This window comes from Rana temporaria, chromosome 3 (genome assembly GCF_905171775.1).
Source record: "Rana temporaria chromosome 3, aRanTem1.1, whole genome shotgun sequence".
Lineage (NCBI taxonomy): Eukaryota > Metazoa > Chordata > Amphibia > Anura > Ranidae > Rana > Rana temporaria.
In genome coordinates, this window is record NC_053491.1 from 130,009,230 (window position 1) to 130,027,528 (window position 18,299).

General features: G+C 40.1%; 1 protein-coding gene across 2 annotated transcripts in view; it reads right to left on the reverse strand.

Annotated features, from left to right (window-relative positions):
* GRM3 (glutamate metabotropic receptor 3) overlaps nucleotides 1-2,408 on the reverse strand; it is a 337,193-nt gene extending 334,785 nt beyond the window's left edge. Inside the window, exon 1 of one of the 2 annotated variants that reach the window (XM_040343433.1) lies at nucleotides 1,738-2,405. The gene's annotated coding sequence lies outside the window, so the exon portion shown is untranslated. Of the gene's footprint in view, nucleotides 1-1,737 lie in introns of both variants that reach the window. The other variant, XM_040343434.1, reaches the window with a different exon arrangement.
* Nucleotides 2,409-18,299: the final 15,891 nt, after the last annotated feature.

Consider the following 18,299-nt stretch of genomic DNA (forward strand, 5'->3'; position numbering starts at 1 on the left):
TTCAGATAAATAAGATGTTCTCAAATGCAATATCAATCTTATATTTGAAACAGAGTGAAATGTTTTCCCTTTAATTAATAAAAAACGGTTATATTGCCAGCCAGGGTGGAAGATTGAGGCATCAATGTTCATTTTAGAGTGCAATTTATTAATGGGACAAGGAAACACAAATGCTGATTACTATGTGAAGGAAATCCACACAGACACACACAATTATTTTGGTCCCAAATTTCTGGCACCCAGTATTTACAATTTGCATAGACAGAAAGCCAAAGCTATAGCTGGGCTTGGAACACTTTCAGTAGTATTTGTAATAACAGACGAAATATGGCATACCCAAGGGATCATTTCCAAGCTGTCATTTCTAAAAATATATCAGACAAGCAGTAATAATTAATGCCTGGTATTACCTTTGCATTGCAACCTAGAAACTATGAATGCTGAACATGTGATATTTTTTTTTTAATGAAATAAATACTTACATGCCTATCAATGTTAACTATCAAGAAGTCACACAACTTAATTTTTCATTTAAGCTTGTTAAAAGAGCATATTGTGATATACGTTTGACAAGTGACATTCAACGATCCAAGTGACGAATTGCCTAGTGTGACACCAAAATTGAACTATTTAATTTAATAAATTAGCTCTCACTGGTATTATATCCAAGTGTAATTACCTTAAAGAAAGCTGAAAGGAAAGACATCTCTAATTTGTGACCACATGTTTCCCCTTCAGGGATTGTTCATTCCACAGAGTGCTGATGCTCTGTTACTTCTTTGTCTCTGTTTGAAACCCCGTTTGAAAGTTGGTGACAGCAAAGCTTTTCCCTTGGGACATGAGTGCCTGTAATTCATTCATCTGTGGTCACAAGGCTACTCACACAGTATACCCTTTCACATAACTGACTGATTCATTTCAATGCAAGGTCATCTATCAGCCTCATAACTAAAAACTAAAACATTTAAATAAAATAAAATACAGACACCTGTGACATAAATTGGAATTGTATAATAAGGGTATTCTAAGGGCTTGTTACTTTCTAATTCTGGAGCTCTGGCATAGTATTATAAGTTGCCTTTAAAATCTATTTAAATGAGCACTACTAAAAAATGTATGAGACTGATGATCTACTTAAGAAGAAACAAACACGTCTTCTGTAATATGCAAATTGCAGTGGTCTATAGCAACCATTCAGCTATCATTACCATTGTACAGACAGCTCTAAACTGTTGATAGGTGAAGCAGGATTCATTATAGGGTTACTGCACTTCATCACTGCACTTTGCATCATTGCATTTAAATAAAGCCAAGTGTCTTGTTTCATCGCAGGAACCCTTATTAAAAGCCGTGTCCACCAAAGTTAACACATAGAGGCAGAGCTAGCTCCTTGACCAATGGCAATGCCACAAAACGTAATGCATAATAAAGGTTTACACTCACGTGTGCTCTTACAATAAGCAAAATAGCTTGCTTAATAACACAAAGAGTTAATGGACATAGATCTATAGACTGATAGTGAAACATGTCCTCAGTCACACAGTCTTATAAAAATCTTTTCCTTATCCTGTTAAGAATTTAAGCATCTTTTTAGCTCTGTAGTGTTAACAAGATTCATTCAGTACATGCATTTAAATATTGGTGTCCAACATACATTGCAGATTCAGAGAGATACACAGTGATGAGATGAATAGATATTAGAGCATCCTTATCTTACAAGAACAACAATCTGCTTACCTTGAGCAGGTAACACTCTGCATACATATCACAGGCAGTTCTATCCACTCCATCCAGTGACTGGGAGCAAATAAAAGACACAACTTGTATAATCGCCTCCTCTACTTTCATTGCGTCTGATCCAGCAGGTCCTTATATTCAGCTTGGATGCCTGTGTATGGTTTTTCTCGTTCCCTTACACCAATTACCATTCATTTGATCAGTCAGGGTACCAGGAATGTAGATTACTGCCATTTTCTAAGACAAAATTTCTTGCTTTGTCCTTTCCTCCTCATTTCTTTAAGATTGCTATCCCCTCTAAGGCTTGTTCTGCTTCTTTTAGCTAAAAAAAAAAAAAATCACAGCAAAAAAAAAAAAAAAGTGTATTGTGCTACTGATGTTTCTTTTCTCTCACTTGCTATTCAGCTATTGGAGTGAAACCTTCACTAACTTTGATGATTCTTTGCTTCTAGCATCCTTGGCAAGAGTGCTGCTGGACAATTAGTGCTTGGAGTGGCCTCCTGTTCCCATGCTGTGATTTAATGAGAGGACACACTTTCTGCTCTCACAGCAGCTTACTTTAAATGGTGCAGAATTGGACTGATGATTATTTCACAGCTCTGGAGCACCAGCAGTGCTCTCCCAAGCAGCATATCTGCTGCTGTGCTACACACTAACACAAGGAAGATCGTAACATACATCACCTTCTCCATCAATTGTCTGACACACCCACTGTGATGCTGGGTGCCACTCAGCCTGATTCACTATGAACATACCAGATGATTGTGTCCAAACACAGAGTCTGCCTCATTTATTAGGCATATAAATACAAGGCTAATATGCATAGGTTCATACCCTGGGAGAGTCATCTATGCATCTATCTAATTTTATCTACAGTTTTACAAAACATACATATATTTTCCATTTATCTTGGGACAGAGTATCACTGGAAATGAAGTAGCATTTACTTGAAATGACATAGTAACACAGTAAGCATTTTTCTGCGCTGGTAGCAGAAAACTGTGATGCATGACAAATACAAATATGCAAGGTAAGGCACCTCTGCAAAGTATGGTTCCTTAAGTGTCTGAGCTTTTTTTTTTTTTTTTTATAGTTAGTAAGAGACACTTTAAACCCCTTTTGATTTTATCAGTTTAAAGTTAACCCAACATTTTGGACCCAGAGTTATTCCTCAATCTTGTGTGTGCAATCATTGATGTTGTGTGCTTGTGTGACCTACATATTTGTATGCGTATAAATACTGTAGGTGGGGATTTTTAGGAATTCATTTTTAAAGTAGTTTTCTTTCTTTACTCTCTGCAGGGTAGATTGGAAAATAAATAGACGTTTGTGAACTTCCTTCCACTTAGACGCCTTACAAAGCTTTTTTGTTGTTTTGGACTCCAAACAGAAGATGGTGAGCCTGTGAACCACTGGGGATGTGGGAGCTCACTACACTGTGGGCTCTGTAATAGTGATCAGGCATCTGTAAAGCTGTTCAGATCAATTCTACAAGAAAGTCAGGAGCCTTCTGATTTATTTAAAACAAGCTCAGAATCCCTGTTGCTTGCTTACATTCTAATACTGCTCGGGATCTGGGACTTGTGGTTCCCAGTGACCTGATCTCTATGATAGCCTATGATTGGGTATTGCCCATGTGTTCTCTTTTGCCTCTTAATGGAGAGAAAGATACATTTTACCTTTCTCTCCTTGCAGGGGAGAAATATGTAAACAAACCAATGCTTGTAAACAAAAAAAATAATAATAAAAAGTTACAAAATAAAGAAAAAATACCTAGATCAAGGTTTGATGTAGGTCAGTGTCAGGGCTGGATTTCCTTTGATAAAATAATCAGGAGATATCTGTTACTATTTCCCGTTGTGGAGGTTCCCTTTCTCGTTCCCGTTCCCGTTCCTGTTGTTCAGACTGCAGGCATGGTGTAGAGGTGGCAGTGGGTGTAGTGCTGAAAAATGGGGGATTGAGGAGGTCATAACTGTGTATTGGTGTAAGCTGTAGATGAAGGTGCAGAAGTAAAATCTGGAAGGGGCAGATACAAGCTATAGTGTGAGGTGAAGTTGGGGGAAAGGGTGCAGAGGTGGGTTGTCAATAGGGGATACAAAGTGAGCTGATGATGGGGGTGCTAAGGTCAGCTATGGACATTGGTGCAAAGTTGAGCTCTGGGCAGGGTTACAGAGTAGAGCTGTGGACTGGGGTAGAAGAGGTGAGCTGTGAATGGGGGGTGCAGAGGTGAGAAGTGGAAGGGGATGCAGAGGTGAGTTGTACATGGAGGGTGCAGAGGTGAGTTGTGGATTGGGGGATGCAGAGGTGAGCTGTGAATGGAGGAGCAGAGGTGAGCTGATGGTGGGGGGGGGTGCATGGAGGTGAGTTGTAAATGGGGGGTAGAAAAGATGAACTGTGGATGGGAGGTGCAGAGCTGAGCTGTGAATGGTGGGTGAAGAGCTGAGCTGTGGATGGGGGGTGCATAGACTAATTTCATTGATGTCACAGAAAAAGGAGATCTTTTGCTACATGAAAACAGCTCCAACCTTAATAATAAGCTGTAGGCAGGGATAGGGGGATGTTGTATGTTCCTGAGCATTCCCTGCTTACAGCTATTAGCAAAGAGTTAGATTGCTGCACATGTGTACAGTGGGTCACTTCATGGGATCAACTGCCAATCAATAGGAAAAGGGCAGTGCTCTAGATATGCCAGCCCCTACAGCCTCACCTTGCTTTTTGGTATCCTGCTGTTCCCTTTAGTGAGTAAACTGTGCATGTCTGTGAAAAGCTACCATTGGTTCCAACCTGTGGATAGTGTTTACAGGCTGCAGAAGGAAGCAGGGGCAGAAGGGGGAGGTGTTGTAGGATCACTATATATATTTTTTACTCTCTTAAACAAAAAATGAATCATAGTCAGCATAAAAAAAAAGAATAAATAAAAAGTAATAAAAATAAATGGAAAAAAAATATTTTCAGACAGGACCAACAGATAATAAAAGCATGTTACAGGGGGAATAGCATTGTGCATGCTCCTTCACTATGAAGGGTAGGTGGCATGCGCATGTGTTGTGTATGAGGTCAATCGGTTTACGGGACATCGACATAACATGGCAGCCAATGTGAGTATGCGGGAATGCACATGCATGAACAATGAATACTACACTATACTAGTCAGTGGGGATGATACACAACATTGAGTGAGCATGTGCACTGTGTGGCCATGGCATTCAAAATGAGTGAGTAGAGCAAGGAATCTGCATCAAATTGTATGTTATGCTTGAACATTCCGCTGCGGACACTATTTGGATGATTCAGAAGGCTTTTAGGAATGAAGTGTGGCACAAATGCTTTAAAGATTGTTGATAATCTGTTGAAAGTGATCCATGTTCTGGAAAGTCTGCAACAAGCAGTACACCCGAGAATGTTGAACGTGTACAGGCTGCAATCAACAAAGATCGGCGTGTAACCTTTTATAATTCATTATCTAAAGGGACAAAAGGGAATTGGATAATTTGAGGAGTAGAAAACTCGCTTAACTAAGTCACTAGTAGGTTAAGACAAGCAATAATTATGTCTTTCATATTTAATGTGTTATTATAGAAAATAAAATTGCTTTTTTGTCATGCTTTTTCATAGTTCAGGACACAATTTCCAGTTATGCATCTCTGAGTTTATTCATGCATTTTTAATGTGTTCATAATATTTTATTAGGATGTGTGTATGTTGTTATGTTGTTTGTGTCCTTGGAAAAGAAATAAAATGAAAAAAATAGTGTGTGCTTTATGTGGAATAGTTATATACAGTATACTGAAAAAGGAATATAATCCAATGTGTTTGCATATTTCTTTATATACATATTTACAACTTTTGACATTATTTTTCTTTTTTTATGTTTTTTAAAATACTAAATAAAAAAAATGAAATGAAATCATAGGTCTGAAAACCCTATTTTCCAACATAAATGGAGTACAACTTTTTTAGCTTCAGACAGAGTTCCCCCATCAGGTTTATTTTTCCTGCATCCCCATTTTTTTTTTGGCAAACCTACCATTGTTTCATATTTGTCATCAGTTCCAACCCCAATGACACAGAAATCAATGTTTCCTGGCCCACCTCACATCAGCACAAGTTAAAACCTCCTCTGGAGACCAACATGACCACCTGTACCTAGTTGAATAAAAGACAGCCCCTCCCCCAACTAATATGTTATGTTATGCTCCAGGCCACCTGTTGATTGCAGTTGGTAAGTGATATGTTTGCTGCATCCCCCCGGCGGAACCTACCCCTCCATGTTCAGCCTCTCATGGAGTTGGAAGACCCTGAATGCTGAAGGTAAATCCTAAAAACTGGGTGCCTTTTGTGCCAAGGCCGTGGACAAAATGAGGCTAAAGTGGTTATAAACCCTTTACAGCCACTTTAGCCGCTTGATGACTTTTGGTTGATGCTTTTGATAGACCTAGTACAAGCACTGGTGCACTCAGTCACTGCCATGAGAGCATTGTGGTTACGCCACTTGAGGGCAGGCTGAACATAGACACAAGCCTAAAACATTTCCTATAATGGGAGGTTATTGTTTGGCCAAACATTGAACAATGCAATTAAGCGAATGACAGAAGGAAAAGTCTGGACTGTGGCTACAGACTAGTAAGAGGAAGCCACCATCCTACACTCAAGCCTACTGAACTTCAGAAGGTGCAGGAGGCCAAATCTTATAGGACAGGCTACAGATTTAACAGATCACAGTGGAGATGTCTCAAAGCTACTTTTGACATGAAATCAATTTCAGAGCAAGCTGCTAAGAGGGCTGGAAAGTCTTTTGAAGGCCTTCCAACCAGTCTCTTGCAGTTGGGGGCAGTGGGCCTGAGTGAAGTTGCTGATTGTAGCCTCCTTCTGGAGGGTTTGGATGACAATCATCAAAGACCAGTGGGTGCAGAAGAGAGGTGGGGAGAATTCCAAAGTTGACCACTGAATTTATTTAAAGCAGAGCTCCGCCGTACAAAAAATAATTAAAAGCCAGCAGCTACAAATACTGCAGCTGCTGACTTTTAATATTAGTACACTTACTTGTCCTGGAGTCCAGCGACGTCGGCAGCAGAAGACGAGCATTCGCTCGTCACTCTGCTGCCCCACCGCCATCCTCGGCTTCACTGCCCGTTTCCCTATGGCGCATGCGCTAGTCGCGCGGCTCCGTGCTCACTGGTCCTCGCCGTGTTCTGGGAGCCGTGTGTTTCCCAGAATACAACGGGGGAGGGGGATCTGACGTTCTGCCCACAGTCTCCCCGCAGACTGTGTGGCGGGAAGTGGTGAAAATACCTGTATTAGACAGGTATCTGCACCCCCTCCCCCCTAAAAGGTGACAAATATGACACCTGAGGGGGGGGGGGTTCCGATGAGCAGAAGTTCCACTTTAGGGTGGAGCTCCGCTTTAAGTTATGTTCAACAGATCTCAAAATAGAAAATGTTTGTTTATTGACAACTTTGAGTAATATTTCTTTTTTTTTACCAAAGACATGTGGCTGAATATATTTTGGCCTAATTTTGGCCTAATGTATGACTACAATTAAGTTTATTGGATTTTTTTATAACAAAAAGTAGATTTTTTTTTCAAATTTTCAGTCTTTTTTTGCTATATTATTATTTTTTATTTGCTAGATTTTTTCTCAAAAATGTAGTTACCATTTAAAACGACACTGGCTCTATATGTGATACATTGAAAACTTAAACTAGTAAACAATAAAAATAAAAATAAATGTAAAAAGCAATGTATACTATCCTGTCTTTAAATAACCCAATCCACAGTTATTTTGTGGTTTCTCCCTACATAGTAAGTCAATCTCAAAAAATATATTTAATTACTGAATGAACTGTAAAGTTCAGTGATTTTGGCGTGTCTCATTTCCCAGCTTTAGTTAATATATTCAGTCCATTTAGAGAAATCATCCAATGACTTTATCTGTTCGCAGGCAACACCCTATAAATGCTTGCGTTAGTGCTTTCAGTTACTCAATGATTTAAACAGCTTGGGATTTTGATCATGGACATCTTTCAGAATCCTAACCTACCATCTATAATGAATCTCCACTAGCTTTATTCATTCTACATTCTGTGAGCATCAGAATTAAGATGTGGGGAATCTCCTACTCTCCAGATTTGACCTTGAATCATTACTTTTATTGAATATCACAGTTTTTATGTTGAAAAAAATCTGTTATCCCCCATCACCTTTATTTGCCTGCCACAGTATGAGCATAATTCGTTCTCTTGCTTATTCTCTGATAATATCAGCCTAATGCTGGAATTTTAAATTGCAGGTGCTAAAAGACAGGAACCCCAGATATCAGGGCATCCTTCTCAAAACACTCCTATTAATAGCAAGTAGGGAAATGAACCCGCTCCAGGTGTCTGGGTCACAAAAATCTTTAAAATGACGGTGCTGGCTCAGTATGAAAAATAGCATATAGAAAATAATTCAATCCGGATGGCTGCACTCCATCAACAACATGTTTCAGACCGTAACTACTGATGCTTCCTCCAGCTATGAGTAAGCACCAGTAGTTATGGTGTGAAACATGTCAGCTGTTGATTGCATCTTTTGCTGTATGGTTTTTAACTAATAATGAAATCGTTGTTGAAGTGCGGCCATCCAGATTGAATTCTTTATTAATAGCAAGTACCTGGCTATCCTGTACCTCTGCTGCCCTAGGAGGTGGTGTGAGAATGAAAAAAGGCTGACTTTTAAATACAGAAAATGCTCCCCTCCCCTTATTAAATGTTTAAATAAATGGTGTGAAAAAAACGCAGGAATGTAAATGTAAATAGGTAGATTCAGAAAGAGTTAGGCCGGCTTATCAGTAGATAAGCTGACCTAACTCAGAATCTACGCCGACTTATGTTTAAGTGTATTCTCAAACAGAGATACGCTTAAACATATCTAAGATACGATGGCTTGCGCCGTCCTATCTTAGGTTGCAATATTGAGGCTGGCCGCTAGGTGGCGCTTCCATTGCGGTCGGCGTAGAATATGTAAATTAGTAGATACGCCGATTCACGAACATACGCCCGGCCGACGCAGTACATTTACGCCGTTTACGTAAGAGATAGGCTGCCTAAAGTTAGAGCTGGGCCCTAGGTGGCGTTGCCAATGTTCAAGTATGGCTGCCGTTCCCTCGTCGAAATTCGAAATTTTTACGTCGTTTGCGTAAGTCGTCCGTGAATAGGGATTTACGTCATTTACGTTCACGTCGAAATCAATAGGCCCGTGCAGGGTACTTAGCCGCAATGCACACTGGGAAATGTAGGCGCCCGGCGCATGCGCAGTTAAAAGAAAATACGTCAAAAACGCAAGGTCAAAGCATATTAACATAAAACACGCCCCCTTACACACATTTGAATTAGGCGCCCTTACGCCCGTCCGCTTTAGGCTATGCCGCCGTAACTTAGCAGGCAAGTACATTGTGAATCATGTACTTGCCTCGCTAACTTACGGTGGCGTAGCTTAAAGGCCTTAAGCTACGCCGCCGCAAAGTTGCGGCAATGTATGTGAATCTACCTAAAAGTGTTTATATTTCCCTCAGATGACACTCATTTGTATATTGAAACTCCTTTTCAGCTGTGAAAGGATGTTATCTGCACAATTGAATATTGGCCTTATTAGGCCTAATTGTGATACCAATATAGTACTACTTTTCAGAGAAAACAACTGCTTTCTCTAACTATCTCTTAATCCTTGGGAAGGCTGCTTTGACCTGCAGAATAAGAGAGAGACGGTGTGGTGGCAACTTTGTAAGTACAAAGCTGTTTTGTAGAGCCAGACCTATTAAAGCGGACATTGAACCATGCAGTAAGGCTAAAATGTATTTTTATATTTTGTGCTTTTTTATTGTTTTCATTTGTTTGATGGAGACACAATAATTCTGGCTGTGGCCTGTTTGTAAACCTAATTGCTGTGTGGAATATTGCTATCCGTACAAAATCTTCTCATTAAGGCTGCTTACCCCAAGAAAAAACAAACTCAGGGCTGCTACTACATTGTACTTGGCTTAAAAAAAATCCAAGAAACATCTGCGAATTATACCTTTTTTGTTGCCATGAGAGTGACGTGTTTTCCTCAGTCTGTCCCCTGGGTAATGGTCAGTAGACTCTCCCAGCTGATGATATAAAGTTTATCTGAGCTAGCCTTAGGAAGTCTTCTATCTCCCTGACATCCATGCCATTGTCCTAAAAATAAAACTGTATCACAAGTAGTAAAATATGTGCATCATCTTGAAGAATGCAGATTCAGTCACCCTAGGTCCAAAAAGAACATATGAACTTTAACTATTTACAATTGTAGAAAGGGTTGTCTGGGTGCCTGCTTTTAGCATTTCCTGATACATTATGCATGCACAGGGAAGTCCAACTCTGCTGGCTCTAACACTTCCCCACTCTAACCCTTCCTTACTCTAACCAAAGGGTGAAAGAAATACATATGTAACATATACCATAGTAATTTAAAAAAATATACCTAAATTACAAAGATTTAAAGACACCTATGTTAAAGGAGAAGTTCAGCCTGAGCTTTTTCGGCTGGGCTTCTCCTCTGGGTCACAGGAGTGCAATTCGTTTTGCACTCCTGTGACCCATTTTCAGTGGAGAGCGGTCTGAAGTCTGCTCTCCGCTGACGTCACTGCCATCAGTCGGGGCAGCGCGTCCTCATGACTTCCCAAGTCGGGATCCACCAGCTGACCTGATTGATGGCAGTCTCAGCGTCTCAGCGAGCTGCTGAGATGTTGAGACAGCCTCTCCTCGCTCCTTCATGGCTCAGCGCTCCAATGAGCATGGGGAAGCAGAGAGGAAAGAGGCTGACTGACAGTCAGCCTCTTTCCTTTTGGGGATCTGTGAGAACCGAGCCAGGGCAATGTCTCTGCACAGACAGCGGGGGGCAGATGGAGCATCGGTCTGATGCTCCATCCATCCAGGTAAGTATGAATCTAAAAAAAAAGAAACCCATACTTCTACTTTAATAGCGGCTGTCCAAAGAAATATAATAAAGTATGGTCTAAATGGTTTGCCGACTCAACCACAGCCTTTATGTTAGATAAATCATAATACTTCTGTCATCTTCTATTTTGGATGTATACAATAGAAGTATGAAGTGGTACTGGAGACACTCTCCTTATTAGCATCATTGGCATTTACGAGAGGATATATTTTTAGGACTTGAGCCATGCCAAGACCCATTATGGTTGCCTAGATCCTGAAGTTATGTTATGTTGTTTTTCACGACCCCTACGTGGGTGACTGTCTTTTATTGAGACCTTTTGTTTTGTTTTGCTGTGTTGTATGATTGTACACCTGAAATACTAATAAAAAATATATAATTTTTTTTACAAAGGTTTAACTTTAGAACAGCTTTTCTCAGTCAGTTTTCTGTGGAATCATGTGGTACTTCTAGTACTTCCAGGAGTTGATAGGGGTTTCCTGAGCAAGGAGACATTTCTGACTTTCAAATGAGTAACCACTGACACCAATTATCTTTCCAACTATCTGTAAGAGGGGCATTCTTCCTACTGTGTATGAATGTGATGACAATTCTTCCAATTGACCATCAGTGTAGGGGGTCCTTCTCCTACTGACCACCAATGTAATAAGCATTCCTGCGAGTTACCACTGGTGTAATTGGGCTTTTTTCCTACTGACCACCAATGTAAAGTAGCCCTTCTTCCACTGACTACTTGTGTAAGGAACATTCTTCTCACTGACAACCAGTGTCAAGGGTCCCTTTCCTCACTGACCACCAATCTAAGGGGGCCCTTCTCCACTGATCACTAATTTAACTGGGAATTTCACTGACCACCAGTGTAAAGGAGCATTTTCTGACTACCAGCTTGAGGAAATACTACAATTTTCCCTTAGTGCATTTATTGTCTACACATTAATAATTATTTGTTTAATTGTATTATTACTGAAAATTATTTTGTCATATGGAGCAACTCTGGGGGCTAACGCACACCACTTGCCTTACCCTTTATTTATTCTTGCTATTTACCATAATATACAGTGATCTGTAAAATTTTAAATTTTTGGTAGGATTCCCTGAGACCTGAAAGTTATTTCATGGGTTCCTCCATGAAAAATACTGTAGGTTGAGAAAGGCTGTAATAGATGGTGCTATACTCTGTCTACACCTTGGGTAAAAAAAAACAGCTTCTTTGGTTTCTCCATTGTTCATGGTTATGCCTTGTACACACAAGGAGAATATCCAATGGAAAAAGTCAGACGGAAGCTTTTCATCAGATATTCCGTCCGTGTGTAAGCCCAATCTGACTTTTTCCATCGAAAATTCCGACGGAATTAGATAGAGAACATGTTCTCAATTTTACAGATGAGAAATATTGGAATTTCTGTTCGTCTGGATGCAATTCCAATGGACTAAAAACCACACATGCTCAGAATCAACTTGATGCATGCTCAGAAACATTGAACTTCATTTTTCTCGGCTCTTGACTGTTCGGAATTTGGTGTGACCATGTGTATTCAAGACAGCTTGAGCCGAATTCCTTCGGAACTCCATCGGAAAAACCATCGAGTTTATTCCGATGGGAAAATCGGTCGTGTGTATAGGGCATAAGGGTACAAGAATCAAACTCCTGGTCTTTTCCAAGAGAGTCTTCTATACTTGTAGCTAGAAACTTCTACTGCATTTAGCATTTTTTACTGTCAGTTGCAGGGGAGAAGAAAAAGCTATGATGATTGCTTTAGGTAAGAAAATAATCGACAAAAGGATTGGTTATTAACACTATTATGTCCAATATTTAGCATTCATCTGCTGTGTTTCCAGCAATGGAATACATAAAATACCAGTCTGTCATCAAAACTTTTATGAAGGAAACCCACTCTTGTGCAGAATTACTTTCTTGGTGGCGAGATTAATGGTTATTTACAAGACTAAGGATAAAATAAATAACCTTTTGACCACCATACATCCTGCTTGAATTTGCAGTCAATGGAACTCCAGTAATTGGAAAAAGCTCAAATCTGAAGACAAAAGTCATGATATATTGGGTTTGATTTTCTAAAGGCAAATAGACTGTACATTCTTCAAGTGCAATTGCACACTTTTTTAGTGAATGTCAGTGTGGTAAAGCTTCACTTAGTAAAGAAAACCAAATCAGGTATTAGGAAAAAAAAAAAAAAGATTTTTTTTCTTACACATGATTGGTTGATAGAAATCGTCATAGCTTTGCCACATTTACTAAGCTCTGTGGAAAATGAGTGTACTGCAGAGTGCACAGTCTAGTTGCCTTTAGTAAATCAACCCCAGTATGTGTTAATGGAAATTAGGCATAGAATTGAGATACCCTAAGAAAATGCCTAAAAACATTTGTTGGGCAGCATCATTTATATTTAATAACACTTGCTTAAGGATGGATAAAATATCTAAATTTGTGAATCCTCTTATAAAATTCTGTTATTTTTTTAGATCTGGGTTTCTCAATTTTGTGGTCAACAACAATGTCTCTTTCTGTCTCTTTCTGTACTGTGATTAATTCCTATTTGAATTTATCAAACACATACTATTGATATTTTTTCAGCACATCTGATTTCATCTTTCATCATGACTTGTTGTGACCTTTCGGAACAACTACAGTCAGGATTTCCCTGATGAGACTCAACAGAGCCATCTTTCTGCAAGGTTTTAAATGATATCCAGGTTATTAAATTAAAGGTCAGTTACATGGTCTTATTCTGCTGGACTTGTGTGTTTTTTGACACTGTTGATTGTTCTCCTCTCATTTGGATTCTCCAGCATTCATTAGAAAGTGGTTTGTTGATTCTCATTTCTATTTTAAGACATCTAAATGATCCTCCTCCACAGTCTGTAGCAATAACAAAAATCAGTATGTCAAATAAAGTTGTAGTTGTAACTATGTTCAGATTAAGGTATACAGTTATGGTGGTAAAGTCAAAATAAACCAATACCTAATGCAGTGACCTCCTTTGTGCCAAATGCATAATAACTAAAGCAAAAAGTATATAGGAACAAATCCAATAGCAATGTTGGACTGGCACTGGTATGAGACAAACCACTTATGGTAAAAGACAAGAACGTTATTTATGGCTTGTCTCATGCCTCATGCCGGTGCCATTGAAGTCCAACATTGCTATAGGATTTTTTCCTAGATACTTTTTACTTCAAAATAAACATATTTTTATGCAAATATATTTTTGGGTAAAATAATGTCAAGGAGTTTCATAGAGCATATGTGTAGCTGGAGTCAACAGCTGAAAACAACTAATGCCACGTACACGCGTTTGGTTTTCCCACTGGAAAAACCTTGGATGGTTTTCCGACGGAATTCCGCTCAAGCTTGTCTTGCATACACACGGTCACACCAAATGAATACAGAAAGTAGATACGCCGGCGCAGCTTTGAAATTACGCGGCGTATCTATGGATATGCCGGTGTAATTCTTTGCTGAATCTAGCCCTATATATGCATTACTTTGTTATCCAAATGCTCAATTGAACTGTCAGTTTAAACCAGCTTAATATAGTCTAGGCACATCAGGTGTTCAAAGTCTTATGCCGCGTACACATGATCATGTTTCGGCATGAAAAAAACTTAGTTTTTAAAAAATGTCATTTAAAATGACCGTGTGTGGGCTTCACATCATTTTTCGGGTTCTGAAAAACGACAAAAAAAAATTCGAACAAGCTGCATTTTTTAACAACGTTTTAAACAATGTCGTTTTTCAGGTTGTAAAAAATGATCGTGTGTGGGCTAAAACAACGTAAAAACCCGCGCATGCTCAGAAGCAAGTTATGAGACGGGAGCGCTCGTTCTGGTAAAACTACCGTTCATAATGGAGTAAGCACATTCATCACGCTGTAACAGACAGAAAAGTGCAAATCATCTTTTACTAACACATAAGCAGCTAAAGCAGCCCCAAGGGTGGCGTCATCCGCATGGAACTCCCCCTTTATAGTGCCGTCATACGTGTTGTTTGTCACCGCGCTTTGCTAGAGCATTTTTTTAAAACGATGGTGTGTGGGCAATGTCGTTTTAATGATGAAGTTGGAAAAATGTCATTTTTTCTGCATGCTGAAAACGTTGTTTTTTTTTCATGCCAAAAAAATGATCGTGTGTACGCGGCATTATCGTTTATTTTAGAAAAGCATGCTGAAAAGTGGGACATTTGCTATCTGTGGGGAATCAGTGATCTCTTTTAAAGGTCTGACACCCCCTACTGGGTCAGAGCCAGAAATCTTCAATAAAAAGGGAGCAAAAGCTTTGCCTATTGCAAAGCTTTTGGACTTACTCAGCATAGAGTGTGCCAGACCTTTGCAGAAGAGTTACAGAGAGCAAGGATTCAACTCTGCAGCTGCTGGCAGGATATAGACTTTTCTACTTAGGCCCCTTTCACACGGGGCGGATCAGTAATGATCCTCCTCTGTATGTCTATAAGCTCAGCGGGGATCGCTCCGTAGATCCCCGCTGAGCCGTCGGCTGACAGGGCGGTCCCCGCACACTGTGCAGGGACCGCCCTTTCTTTTCTCCGCTCTCCCCTATGGGGGGATTGGATGAACACGGACCTATGTCCGTGTTCACCCGATCCGCTCTGCAGACGGAAGAAAAAATAGGATTTTCTTCCGTCTGCACAATCGGATGGGTCTGAGCGGATGTTCATCCGCTGACCTCCGCAATCACATAGGGACCAATGTATGTCCCTTTTTCATCCGCAAACGGATGGATGAAAAAGCGGACATACGGTCCGCACGTGTGAAAGGGGCCTTAGGCTGTAGCTGCTTTAGAATAAAAGAAATCTAAAAGCCACTGAACACTGTTTTTTTTTTTTTTTATGCACCAGGAGTGTATTGAGCTGATTTAATCTGAGAGTTCAGCTGGGTTTTAAGTAATGACAAATGTATTGCCAAATCAGTAGCCACAAAACAGAAATGTAAAAAATGCTCTGGTCCATAAGTGCATCAAACCTAACCCTGAGCACTTTATATATATATATATATATATATATATATATATATATATATATATATATATATATATATATATATATGACTATTGTTTAGAATAGAAATTAGTCTTATCTTCAGTAATTGGTGTTTGAACTTTGCAAACTGTCTCACTTGGCTGCCCAGGAATACAGACACACAGGTCTATAAACCCATTGCAGAGGCTTTGCTGAAAGAGACACAGCTTGATTTGCATCTAATCATTTTGCTAATATGCTTGATAAATGCCCCCCATTGTCTTAGTATCATTCTCTTTGGCAAAGTTTCTTTAACCATTTGCCATCTGCCCCATAGAAGTTTTATGCAGCGTACACACGATCGGTTAAACCGATGAGAATGGTCTGATGGACCGCTTTCATCGGTCAAAACCGATCGTGTGTGGGCGCCATCGGTTATTTAACCATTGGTTAAAAAAAAAAAAACTTGTTTTAAATTTAACCGATGGATTCCTAACCGATGGGAAAAAAACAATCGTTAGTAGGCACAACCATCGGTTAAAAATCCACGCATGCTCAGAATCAAGTCGATGCATGCTTGGAAGCATTGAACTTAATTTTTTCCAGCACGTCGTTGTGTTTTACGTCACCGCATTCTGACACAATCGGTTTTTTAACCGATGGTGTGAAGGCGCGATGGACCATCAGTCAGCTTCATCGGTTAACCGGTCCATCGGTCCGTTCCCATCGGATGGACTGATCGTGTGTACGCGGCATTATGATACAGGGCGGCAGCTGTGTGTACCAGATCACGTGTATATATATATATATATATATATATATATATATATATATATATATATATACACACACACGTGATCCTGGACTTCCGCCTGCATGGGGCGCACGTGTGCCGCCAGCGGGAAGCTTCTGCTGTGATAATTGTGAGGATAAATTGAGTTCCCCTAATCTTTCCTCATAGACGAGTTCCTCCATGCCTCTTATCAATTTAGTCGCCCTTCTCTGCACTTTCTCCAGTTCTCCGATATCCTTTTTGAGAACTGGTGTCCAAAACTGAACTGCATATTCCAGATGAGGTCTTACTAATGATTTGTACAGGGGCACAATGATATCTCTCTCTCTGCAGTCTATACCTCTCTTAATACAAGAAAGGACTTTGCTCGCTTTAGAAAACGGCTTTTTCAATGTTACATTCAAATATAAGACAAAAGAAAAGCTAAAATTGCCAAGACAGCTCTGGATATAATCTCACCCATTTCCATTTCTCTATAATGAACTAATAAGGATGGCTAACTGGATCAGTGTAATGTCACAAGCATAGGTCAGGGCCGTCAATGAAGTTTTACATTCCAATCACAAACCAAGGGTCAGAAAAGAGGAACACTGCCAAATCACACAACACACACCAAGAATACAAAGTAATTTCATTGTAAATGTACATTCATTTGATTCAGGAACCTGTCATGGGTATACTTCCAGCATGCTTTGAGTCATTAAATGCATGCAAGCCTGGTATATCTGCAGGTGTCCGCCTAAAGAAAGTGTCTGGAATATAAGGGGGAACTATTGTAAAATGTATTTGAACAATCACTGTGATTGTTGGAAACTAAAGACAAATATATGCTTGGAAGGGGCTCTACTTCCTATTTAAACGACATTCACTGCTCTCCAAACACAGAACGTGTGCTGCACAGCTTGAGGCCAGCAATTAGTCAGTCCCTAGAACCCCCTGCAGTCTATAATCGTGTACGAGTGTGTTAGGGACTAAAAAGCTGAATCAAGCTATGTAGCCTTTGTGTCGTCCTGCTGATTCTACAATACTTTACAAACTCTGTAGGTACAGGAAAGACATTACCTTGATAGACTACACATATCATTTCAGCCTCAGCACTCACATGGGATTAATAAATGCAATGGGTTATTATGATTATTATTATTTTTTATCATTTTGGGGGTGGTCCAATTACCTGGTTTTATATTAAAGTGTTATGTAAACTATCCAATGTGAGGTCAGCAGCCCTGTGTCTTAAATTCATAAAACGTCCTCATTGCATGTCCAATAGGAATAAGAAAAGAGCCAATACACAAAAACACTGACGCACTTCAGCCCTTATAGCTATGACTATAGCTCCTTCACTGTAAAGTATTGGAGAGTTTAGTTCTGTTTTGCAAAGTGGGCTTGTTAATGAATACAGATTGGAATTTTGTATCTGGAGTTTATCTTTAACCGCTTGCCGGCAGGTTGATATGTTCCCTTGAACCGTCATAGCTGTACGTCGGTCCCTTTAATAGCAGGCGAGCAAATGCCGCTGCACGTGGCAGGTGGACACGATGACCGCTGGCCACGTGCAATCACGGGCCGGCCGGCGAGCCAGAACACAAATCCATGTTCTGTGAGCTGAGAAGAGAGAGATTGTGTGTTCCTACTAGCTAAGAACAACGATCTGTCATCTCCGCTATTCAGTCCCATCCCCTTAGGCCCCGTACACACGACCGAACATGCCTGCTGAAACTGGTCCGCGGACCAGTTTCAGCAGACATGTTCGGTCGTCTGTACAGCCGAGCGGACAGGATTCCAGCGTACATTTGCCTGCCAGACCGTTTTCGAGCGGG